The sequence below is a fragment of the Notothenia rossii genome (genome assembly GCF_949606895.1).
Source record: "Notothenia rossii genome assembly, chromosome: 2".
In the NCBI taxonomy this organism is placed as follows: Eukaryota; Metazoa; Chordata; class Actinopteri; order Perciformes; family Nototheniidae; genus Notothenia; species Notothenia rossii.
Genome location: NC_136904.1, coordinates 38,272,041 through 38,284,930, shown reverse-complemented (window position 1 = coordinate 38,284,930; position 12,890 = coordinate 38,272,041).

Genomic DNA, 12,890 nt, shown 5'->3' with positions numbered 1-12,890 from the left:
CATCCAATTATCCTGAGCTAATTTACTGAATAAACCAACTCACATCTCCTGTCTTTTTTTTAACCCAACTCATTAGACCAGCGGTTTTCAAAGTGTGAGGCGCGCCTCCCCTGGGGGGCGCCAGAGAGCTTCAGGGGAGGCGCAGCGTGAGACACAAAAGAACGAGAAAAAGACGAATAAAGTGACACTTGCCCACTTGTGGCTGTCTGTGGAGACCGAGTTCCCCCACCTCGCCAAAAAGGCTGTAAAAGTGTTCATTCCCTTCACCTCCACCTACCTGTGTGAGTGCAGGTTTTCCGCATTGACTTTGATCAAAAGCAAGTACCGGTCAAGGCTGCAGCCAGAGGATGATCTGCGTTTATTCCTGTGTGCATCAAAGACGCAGACTCATTGTTCCCACTAAAGTAGGGGTGAGTGTAATGAGGAGGCAAAGTTGACGTTCAGTGTGTTACCGGGAGCATATAAGGATTTATCCACCATGTTGAGTGTGTTAAAAAAAATATGTCTTGAGAACACGGCGTGCGGAAATATACGGGTCATGCTGCAGCTAGATGTGCCTGTCCTCTGTAAGAAGGTGTCGGCGACTGACATGCAAGGAAGAACGGCTGTCCACCAGTGTTGGGCAAGTTACTTCCAAAATGTAATATATTACATATTACTTATTACTCTCTTTTGAAAGTAATAAGTTACATTACAATATTACTGTCTCTGAAATGTAATGAGTTACACTACTTTAGTTACTTTTTAGTTACTTTCACCAAAATAGCCGCAAAAGAATAGCTAGGTATTTTAAATGCTAAAATGTAGTTTAGTGCAGCTCATTATGCATCCAGTGAAGGGCAATGTGGTATAGCATAACAACTGTGTAGGCTATTAAGGCTACTAACAACTTGTATTACAGGGCTTAGTTGAATACTCGATTCTGATTGTAAATTCTTAACATGTGACACGTTGTTAATAATACATGTAGGGATTTAGACGTACTGATGCCTCCTAGGCATCCTCCCTGGACGTACAGGGCTTCCTGGACGTACAGGGCATCCTGGACATACAGGGCGTCCTGGACATACAGGGCTTCCCGGACGTACGGGGCATCCCGGACGTACGGGGCGTCCCGGACATACGGGGCTTCCCGGACGTACGGGGCATCCCGGACGAACGGGGCATCCTGGAGGTACAGGGCATCCCGGACGTACGGGGCAACCTGACTTCGCAGGGACACATTTTATACAGACCCGAAGGTTACAACCTGGACGTACAGGGTTAGACATGCAAGGATAAACATGAGCCGCGGGGCGAATATACGTGCTGACATGCTAAGAACCACCACCAGTTATATGCATACGTACCAATTTGAAGGTTGGAGAGACCTTTGGATAGCCAGCACGGCACTGGGGTTCGGACGAATGTAGGATGAGAAGCGGTTGTTGTAGGGAAGAGGAACAATTACCTTGATTGCGGCAGGTTTGCTGCACCTATCCTGAACGAGCCCTGAAATGCTCTTAAGACACCACCACCAGTTATATGCATGTTTACCAGAGGTAAGCTGGAGAGATCTTGGATAGCCGGCACGAGCCGATGCCCGGCGAAGAGGGAGATGTAGACAATGTAATGCGGCTGTTAGCTTGAGTACGATGATGCATGAATATCATGCCCTGCTTAACATAAGCCATGTGAGCATGAAACCAAATATATGAGTGCAATATGAGCAGCATGAAATAATATTTGCTTAGGTAAATACTGAGACATGACCCATGATATAGGCAGGGCTCAACGCTAACCTTTAAAAGTGGTTGCCAGGCTGGCAACCGGGCATCCGCTTTTGGTTGCCAAAACTGAAAATACGGTTGCCCTTTTTTTAGATACCTTATATTTTAAATAATTAAGATGCTATACAGTTATACATCAACTTAATAATGAACATGTGACACAAGAATGTTCAAATGCTTTACAATAAGTAGTTAACGCACTTATTGAACCTAAATGGTAGTAAAGTTGTCCACCCTCAATTGCTGGTATACAAAATACCAGTAGTGCTGCTGTTGTCCTGTTCTTCATAGATCCCTCACAAATGAATTGAGCAAGTCACCAGTTTCTTGATCATCCGTTGTCTCCCTTTCAAATGTGGGTTGTCTTGACCTTGTGCTGACCCCCACCATAGACCCATTGGCCCTTCAGCATTGAAGTCTTGGATTGGCCAGACTAATACATTTCTAATGTTAAATAAATGAAAACCATTCACAGTTAAACATTTGATATTAATTATTGATGCTGTAAATTACCTTTAATATGTCTAACTATATTTAAAATGTGTTACCTTTTTATAGAAGTGATTATAATTTAATGAAACCATTTCCTATGGTAAAGTTTCGTTTTGCACTTTTATTTTGGTAGTAATAAGATCGGGACTCTTATTTTGAAGGAACTTTTACCAGAAGTGAATGGAAAACATTCCTCTTTGTTTTTCGTTCGGGTTTTACCTTACGCTCCATCAGTTGATCACTTTGAACATTCATTGGAGAAGTTGAGGTGTTGGCTGAACTTTTTATCACACAGTCGAGCAACTTATTTTTGCTTCGCCATTTTGTTGTACAACAAACACACGGCGCACCGCGCACGCGAGTACACGTGCATCGCAGTCTGGCTCCGTAATCACGCCAATGCACGTGCAATTTAGGTATCAGGTTCCGACTGGTCACAACAATTAAATATCACTCTTAAAACGAATATGAACATTTATCTATTTTGGGGTGCACGTTTTGCTGTCCTTATTTCTTATGTTAAAAACTGGTTGCCACTGATGGCAACCAAAGTCCGAGAAGTGGTTGACATTTTCCAAATGGTTGCCAATGGCAACCTGGCAACCGTTACTGTCGAGCCCTGATATAGGACTAGCTTAATTAGCAGTTTAATTACGCCACGGTGAGACATAGATGCTGATATGCTGGTTGGGTGATTCGACTGTCTCAGTGCATGACATTAAGGATTTTGGGAGATGGCCCTGTGGGCCATCTAAGCTAATTTACAGATGGCCCTGAGCCCATAAGAGATTGCCCTGAAAAATGCGCGCGGACAAAATGACGCACGAAGGGTTTGGGGGGCCTCCCCCTAGAACATTTAGATTTTTGCAGGTCTTAGATGCTGTCTGGTGCATTGTCTAGACTGAATTATAAGATGAACCACCACAATATTACAATTTCAATTGTATTCTTCATTTCACTTGTTTGTGTTTGCTCGCTTGCATGCCCTGCATAGCTATAATAAATACTTAAGTTGTTGGTCAAGACACTTTCCATCAGATGAAGGCAAATGCCTTCCAAGATGTAAAAAAGTAGAAAACATTACATTCAGTTGTAACTGCCAAAACAAACATTATTTACGCTATTATGACCCTGTTAAAAATGTTTGAAATGTTATCTACTGTAAGTTGGTCGAAGGAATGCCTCCTCATCCAGAAGCTGACCGAGCAGACCCGAGCAGCCGAGTGCATCCGCGAAGCACACACAATGGCGACGTCAGAGTTCCCGTTAGCAAGCAAATCTAAATCTCTTCGGTCAAAATGTCCGGTCAAAATAATTTCCCTTTAGCGCAATACCGCTTCAGTTGCGCCACTTATGTGACAGACAAGAAGAGTATGTGACAGACAAGAATAGTCAATTCTAATGTGTGACACTTAATGTGGAGAAAGAGACGTGCTGTATGGGTTGATTGTGCGTTGATCTGTTGGTAATGCCTCGGGGTTCCGGTGGGCATGTAAACAAATGCATAATGCTGCGCTATACTTTGTGGCCTCACCCAGTTGCATAGCGACACTTATTGTTTAGGTCACAGTGTCTTTTAATAAGCAGGTAGTCATATCATTAGCTAAAACTAGCTGGATCTGATCGATGTGGACATAAACGCGAGTGAAGTCTAATCTGACGGGAGAGAGAGATCAGCTGCTGCTGACGAGTCGATACGCAGCTCTGCATGATCACATGCAGCGTTGAGTGGAACAAAACAAACACTTCAGGTTAGAATATCACACGTAGCTATTTTAATTACCTCTCAAACTACCTAAACTAGTTATAGATATGTTTAGTTTTACTGTCGGGTCACTCATTACTGGATCCGCGAGCTGCATGATACTGATATAATAGATTGCCCGTTCGGGCAACCAGCAGGTGAGGCTTCATGGCCCGAGCTAAATACTAGATGGCCCCGGGCCATCGGGCAGTCCTTAATGTCGAGCCCTGTGTCTTCTATCATCTTACATGAGCTTCTCTTTCTCCCTGAAAGAAACCCCCCAAAACCACGGATGGGCAGCATCCGTGGCTGTGTTGAAGCTTGAAACTGCGGTACTTACTGAGCATTGTGACGGGTAGTAGTTACCCGAACTGCATAACTCCATGCTGTAATGCGTTACACCCGTTACGTATTGCGCCGAGGCTTCGGAGCGTGTGTCGAGTAATCCCCAAATCTTTTTGTGAAGCATGTATCGAGGCTTGTATCGTTTTGGGCCAGTGACGTCATCGATGACAAGCGAACCTCGCTGCCTGTCGATACCACGTGACTGCTTCGGGAAGCGATTCGGATCATTTGAACCGTTGAGCCACAACGCTCATAATACCCATGGATGTATAACAAGAACCATATTACCCCTCCTGTACCCGGGTCCGCTGGTGACATGATGGAATTAAAAGAGCTCAGACCCTCACTTATATAGAGGTCGGAAAATGTCATAAGTATAAATAGATACAAGCATAAATAAATGTAGGAATAAAACATGAATAAATAAATGAATAAATGCAGATTAGATATATCCAGTGTTTTTGGGTAGATTCAGCGTGTGGGCTGTGGCTCAGCTGAAAGCAGCCGACCCACGACCGCAGGGTTTGCTTGTAGAAGCTACAGCTAAATGAGATAATGCAGTTAATAAATGTATTCCTGATATGGTTTAGCCTTCTCAGGCTACAACGTGGTTAAGTTTATGAATAATATTAAGGAATACGAATCCCTCTTTGCAATGTTTACCAGCCTCCTATAGGCTTTTCAATCACAATCGTTCAACTGGAATGAAAACAATAAGGTTAACATGAAAATAGGATTTTATGTTCGTTGTTTAGAGTTATTCTAAGGCTTTACTCATTGGGAACTCGGTATGAGATAGAGCACGACTGTTGAGATTTCCAATTTGCCTGTTTTACACGCTTTGACCAACAGGGGGTTTATGTTCAAATGAAGCCCATGATGAAGCCTCATGAGATGAACCCTTTGCGAACCAATTGGCTGGAAAGCTTCAAAGCTTCATAAGGCTTCATCTCGCCATCACTACCTGCTTGCCACCTAAGACGCACTTAGTGACCAGTACTGCTACTGAGCCGGGAGGAGAAGTAGCTTCGATGAGATGTAGCTTGAGCCCTGCCTGCCTGCAAGAGGGGTTGTGGTTAAAGCCGGAAGTGGGTGAAGCTTCGCAAGCGATGAGGGCCCGTTCCGCGTGAAGGCCGGAAGCGCCGCATTGAGCGGCCCTGATGCCAGTGATGCCCTCTCGAGAGACTGAAGGCGTGTGTCAATTGTTAGCCTGAAGTAGCCCATTTCCATTAAGCCGGAGGAACTTCCGTGGAGCCCAGTATCCTTGTCTTTTTCTTCCGCGTCCGGGTTTGCGGGGTGGCCGGCTAGAACCGCTAGCCAACTGGGGAACGCCGCCTCTAGCTTAATCCGCAAGACTGCGGAGCTGATGAATATATACCCGGAGCTGGGACGAAGCCCTGCTGCTGCTTGCGCGTTGACACCTGGAAGACAGCTGATGATTAGGCTTGTGAATGGAGGGAAGTGATAGGTTAGCTGAGGAGTGGCGCTCCCTATCCTTTAGTGAAGGGAGCGAGTATTGCCATGACGCGCAATACGAAGTGATAGGTCTTCCTGCCTGAACTTGCGCTGAGCTTCATTAGACTATTCTTCTGCTGGCGTTTGATTGTTGTTTTCTGTCAAATTCAATACTGTAGTTCAAAACCGCGGTACCTGCTCACCATCTGTGAGCTATATTTAGAATGTGCACGCTACGTTCGTTCGCGCGCGTCCACCTGGGCAGGCTGTGTGTCCTTCTCACGTGACGATAACGGCTTGCAGTTAAAAAATAATAATAAACACATTTGAAACTGGGGGGACACACAAACAGGCAGACAGCAGAGCTGTTGTTCTCCTCCTTTCCTCCGCTCCGTCTCTGATTGTGAGTGTGTGCATTCGCGTGTGTGGGGGGGGGGGGGGGGGAGCTGAGCACCGCCCTTCAGAAACAGAGCGGAGGGAGAATGTGAATACGCAAGGCTGTGGACACTGAAACATGCACATTGGATAAATAACATAGGCGTTTAGTTTATTTAATAAAAGAGCACATGTTCAATGTGAAAAGTGACTGTAGATAGATTACTTCAGTTGCAATTTGGTGCTATATATATATATATTTTTTTTTTAAATAATAAAAAAAACCACCTTGAATTTCAGGCAGGGCGCGGGGCTCCGTTGGCAGGGCGCAGCGCCCCGCCAAGACAATGGTAGGGGAAACACTGCACAGAGCATTTGTAACATAAACCATGTTATCCTTCTCTAAAATAATAACATTCTGGTAACATAAAAAATCTAACTTGCAGCTGAAAATGTTTTAAGAACAGTAGGGCATAATGTTCTAACAATGTTATCAAAAACATTTTAAGAATGTTTTTAGAGAAAGTTATCCTACCTTTCAGAAGAACATTCTCTGAACCAAAATAAAAGCTTCTGCTGAAAAAGTTTTAAGAACAGTAGGGCATAATGCTCTAACAATGTTTTCAAAAAATGTTTAAGAAGGTTATCACCAAATATTTTAAGAATGTTTTTAGAGAACGTTATCCTACCTTTCAAAAGAACGTTCTGGGAACCAAACAAAAACTTCCCGCTGAAAACGTTTTAGGAATAGGAGGGCATAATGTTCTAACACTGTTATCACCAAACATTTTAAGAATGTTTTTAGAGAACGTTATCCTACCTTTCAGAAGAACGTTCTGGGAACCAAACAAAAACTTCCCGCTGAAAACCTTCTTAGAACAATGACTGTAACATTCTCAGAATGTTTTTAGAGCCAAACATTTCTAGCTGGGTCTGAAGATGAGTAGTTTTATTCATGTTTTCACATCATTTTACAGGATATTACTATACTATTTCTCATGTTTTACTTCTACACATTAATATCTGATTTGTAAAACATCAGAGACAGGATGGTATATCCGTCATTTAATGGTAAGCTATTGAAATTGTGATTCCATAGATGTGTCTCCCATCACCCAAATCCCCTGACTATTCTCATATTCAAAGAGAATCAGTAATATCTTTAAAAACTACAAGTCCTTTCATATCAGCTATGCACCATTATGGGGTAAATATAACCTACCAATTGGATCAAATATAAAAGTCAGCCGAATTACTATTGATACTGCAAAGAGACGTATTGTGTGAAGAGAAATTGAAGATGTTGTTTAATTGCTGATATATTTATGATCCACGTCACATATTCAGTTTTGGCGGCAGTTCTCCTGTTTGTCCAGAAGTCTTCTCATCAGGGCTCTATAAATAAAGAACTACGGCAGATCTGTATTATTTAATGCAGCCGAACCGTGTATTACAATGCCGTTATGTGATGACTTCCAAAGAGAAAAGCAAGCACACTCGGATTAAAGTATTATTTTCTTATTATAACTTTTTTTTAGGATTTCATATTGCATAAACACCATATCCCAACATGCATTGCGGCTAAACAATCCAATCACCAAGCTTAAACCATAGCAGAGGATCTTTGGTAATAAGTTCAGTGGGTGTGTATCTGTTTCTGGTTATTTCATTTCGAAATTCAGTTCCTGAAATGCCGTGAGACTGGGTTGCTTTATTAGTGGGTCCTTTGATTTGAAGTGCACTAGGATACGCATGCTTTTTCTCACACATGCTCTTCTGTTTCTCTCTCTGTGAGCACTCTTTACCCTCATCTCCCAAAAAATGCATGTTACTAACCCTGCTTCCCAGAGTTTGTTTCGCTAACCTGGCAGGTTGTCAGTGTTAAAGGCTAGCGTGGAGTCCTGGCTGTGCCTGTTGCTATGGTGCTTCCTGACACCTACCAAACTACTTCTTTGGCACCACCCGGAAGATTGTTTACATCCCACCTGCATCCATCTTTAAAAAAATGTTTATAGCATTTGGACTTTCTATGTTGTTGATGTATTATCTTCTTAATGTAGGCTATACACATAACACTCGCGGTTTGCCTGTCCTGGGAGACGGATCCCTCTTCTGTGGCTCTCCCCGGGGTTTCTTCAGTTTATCCCCAGATGCGAGGGTCTACGCACAGACCGTGATCTATTCTGTACAAACTGTAAAGCACCCTGAGACAAATGTGAAACGTGTGATATTTGGCTATACAAACATTTGATTAATTGATGATTGATTGATAAATGACTCAAGCAAGATGACATTTGTGAATGGTGAAGTTAAGATTTTCGTTTGGGAAAAAAACTGGAGTTACTGAATAGATAACTAGCTACGTTAGGGTGCCTAATAAGTCAGTTCTGACTGCTAACTGCCAAAAGTGTTACAGCACAGTTTTTATGAGTGGGGACTTTGGTCAGTATCATGCAAGTGCAAGACTATGCACATAAATGTGTTGGTTTTCTGCAATCTGCTCAAATGTAACATTTGTAATGTGCACAAAATAAAACACAAACTGTACATTGGAGTAGAGTAGATATTGGAGAAGACTGTGTAGATGTAAACAATGCCAATTTAAAATAATCAAATATCAAGATACAATTTTAGGTATTGCTAAAAAAATCCATCCACAACACCCTTCAAAGTATTTTTTTGAAACGATGCTATATTGGACGGATGGAATAGATAATAGATAGATGGAAAGTATAAGCAGCATCGTGCAGTAAATCAGACAGTAGGGAAATAACTTTGTATACCACAATGTAGTAGAGCACGGAGTGCACTGTTGACTTTAATTAAGGTGGTATTAAAAGCATTATGGGTGTAAGTTTAAGTCCTTGAAAGCTGGCTAAATAGTACAGTGACATCAGGGAGTGCCAGATGCTTGCTAAACATTCTTGGGAGGCAGCCCCCCTGCCTGCAATGCAGTGGGTGGTCTCGGAGTAAGACACTGCATGCAAATTGAACCGAGACAAGTGCAATATATCTGCAATGTGTCATATTTTGGCTACGGCTGGTTTGCGAGCACAACATGGATTGTAGCCAGCCCCGTCAATATCAAGGACTCTGTTGTGACAGCCAAAGCATTAGTTCGAAAATATAAACTTATTTATAAGGTTGCCAAACACCTTTTTAATTAAGTGATTCCTATAATTTAAATTTCATTTGAGCTATCAACTTGACATTTTTAGGTAGCAGGCAACAATTAACATGTCATATCTCACAAATGGAAGGCTATAGTATACTTTGGGCCAATCGCTAACAATCACTTGGAACCAACAGAGACTTTATAATCATTAAGTTACCCTGTGGAGTGTGACCACCAGTGCAAAACAATTTTATGAAGGGCAAGATGTCCTATTTGCATCCCCTTATTCTTGCAATTTGTGTATTAGGATTGACATGCACGGACTGATATAATACACTTTTCTATCCAAAGATGCATTGATTCAATATGTTGGTATTGGCGCTGACCTTATCAAGGGGATCTACCATGATATGACGAATCATGTTTCTTTGTCAGAGTTATGAAAATGTTACATGTATTAGGAAAATAATTGTTGCCTTATGTTCCATCTCAGTATAATGATTTCAATTGTGTTGGTTTGATTTGTGTGATGTGGGCAATTCAACTTTGTAAAAATGTATAAATGTGCCAATGAAACAGTAGAAGAAAACATTAGCAATACAGTTTTTTTTTTTATTATAACAAGGTATGTTGGTTATTTCTTTTTCGGTGATGGGGCGTCTACAATAATATAAATTGTGTATCATATTATCTCTATTTGAAATGATATTGTGAATTTGTTAGAAAACAGTTGTTTATGCACACATCTAGCAGATATGAAACCACATGTGTTTGTCGTGTTTTTGTCCCTTTGAACAATGAAGGTCTAACATTCATCCAACTTTTATCTTCGTTTTGGTCTCCACCATCTCGTCAGAGAAATACCTGGATATTAAGTTGCTAAATGCCATGCTAAGTTTGACAACTATTTGCTAACTCTGTCCGGCTATCATTTGGTGCTGGATAGTAGCATCCATCGATTTGTTTTGATCTTTTTTTAAAGTTATAAATGGAGACCAGAAAAGAAGAACTGAAGTGACAGAAGAGGCAGCTGATAAGTGTCTGTTGGTCACTGCAAACTACCCCTTTCTCATCGTATTTGATATATTTCAATCAGGAGGGACTTATTTTCGGAAATAAAGGACATTTATTGACATGTGCACGACATTATAGAAATGTGAATAGTCTTTGCCGATAAGACCCCATGAGGTATTCTAGGTTGGAGGAGCAGCTGTAGGTAGAATAGGAACTTGCGCTGAGCCTAATTCATTATTATTTTAAATCCAATTACATTAATAAATCCGAATGAGCAGGGTTAGATATGTCTTTGCGCTTGTGCGTGTTAAAGGCTGGATAGAAAAGCAAACCAGATAAACTTTCCTCTCCTCATTTTCACTGTGAGGAAAAATCTTTCTTTCTTGCCTGTGCATGCGAGAAGTGCATCCCTGTGTGCGAGTGGATTTATGGGATTTCTGAGTTTACATGCGCAATATTTAGACAGGCAGGTCTAGCTCTTACTGCCATTTGGCACAACGACAGATTGATGCTCAGCTTATTTCTCCTCGAGAGCTGGGTAAGGTGGACAATCCTTTGTAACCAGGGAATATTGCATTGTAAATACAACCAGTCTCATGGAGTTCTGTATGTTAAAAAACCTAAATGTGCCAAACTGTTATGAGCCATATATCCATATTCATTCAGTTTTGAGCAAACTCAAGTATTTTTGTTTCAAATATAAAACCCAAAGCCATCGAATCCAAGATTAGTTAAACCTATTGGACAAAATCAGCTTAATTGCTCTTAATGAAAAACAGTTTTTCAAGTACTCCTTTTCTCTCTCTTGTGTTATTGTCATCACTGTTAACTGATGTTTTGTTCTATCAGTTGTTGTCTATACAGTCTTCATACTCCCCCTATTTTGCACAGCTCAAGTGCTATTAAAGGAAATGAACACTCACAGCGCAGTGTTCCTTTATAAGGCACTCTTGAAGGTGGAAGATGGGTATGACTCAGTCTGCAGCTTGGCGCCTCTCTGTACACAACATGGGGGAGGAGGAGACGCGGTAGACCTCTTAAAAGTCATAGAAAAGAACAAAAAAACAAAAATGGTTGAGGAACTCTTTTTTTAACTGACCTCAGTTCCGTTGTTAATGATGTGTTAATTCATTGCCCAACATTTGCTTGCTGTTCTCGAGAAATTAGCATCACTATGAGCAAGCATGTGTGCGTGTCTGTTGTGTGAAGATAGGAGCGTTGGGACATGCAGGTGCGTGTGTGTGTGTGTGTGTGTGTGTGTGTGTGTGTGTGTGTGTGTGTGTGTGTGTGTGTGTGTGTGTGTGTGTGTGTGTGTGTGTGTGTGTGTGTGTGTGTTTGTGTGTGGAGGGGGGGTGCAACAGCAGGCAGCAACAGACGGCTGAACCTTTGGAGGAAGACTACATCAGGCCTGATAGCTGCTCCTGCACTGATGCTCATCTCAGAGTAATCTGACATTTCAAAATGAGAGAAGCCCACGAACAGCTGGATCTTGTTTTGTTTTTTTTACTTCAGCATGTGAGCAATCAGTCGGTCTTTATTAAACACAAACATGTCCCAGTTTCTGCTAATAGTGATGTAATGCAGCAGATCAGCTTTAACTTAGACGGGCGGCCTTCCTCCCCACTGACACTTACCCTCAGCCACTCCATAGACTCAATGCATTACATTAAAGCACACTATCCAAACAATATCTTGTTCTTATTATTAGATTTAAGTGCCATCAGTCTGCACAACCCTGTGAATGATCTGCACATTTGTATACAGAGCTACCTCTCTTAATATCTGCACAGCTTTCCAGTTTTCTTAACTTGTGTGCATGTTCAAGTATCAAGCCTGTGTGTGTAATCTGTGTACACACAACAGAGTAGAAAAAGTAAATTCCTCGTTGGGGATTAATAAAGTATGTCTTCTTAAATAACACATATATATTATAATTCTGAGTATCTTATCATATTATACTGTACGTAGTCTTTTGGTATATCTATATTTCATGTAAATGATTCTCAATATTTGTTTATAATTGTTTTATTTTTTGTTTTTTTTTCTTGCAATTTATCTTCTTTATCTGCGTTTATGAACGCACAATATGCACCAAAGAAAATTCCTTGTATGTGTAAACCTACTTGGCAATAAACCCGTTTCTGATTCGGTTTCTGAATCCTGGAGTGAATCAGGGCCAGGCTGCCTCCAAGTTTTTTCTCTTTTAAAGTGAGATCTATCAGCACAGAACACATTGCTTACATACCTGTTGTTATAGTAGCATGGTGAAACTACAACACTAAACCACCAGCATTATTACACCACACACTGCTTGGCTCTGACTAGATGAAACAGTGTTAGCGCCTCTGAGTGCCGCCACATACTGACTAACAGGACAACATCTGGCTCACCTGTTGAGTCAGAGGACCTTTTTTTCTGACCTCATGGAGCTCTGGCTTTTAAACAAAGTCACTTGCCTCTGATTGGAACTGTTTTTTCATTGTCAAACATGACTCAGCTTCTGGTTCACTAAGTGCATCCTTGGTTGATTTTAAGAGGGGACTTTGTGACAACAGATTATCAAACTGGTGACTGTAGGTAG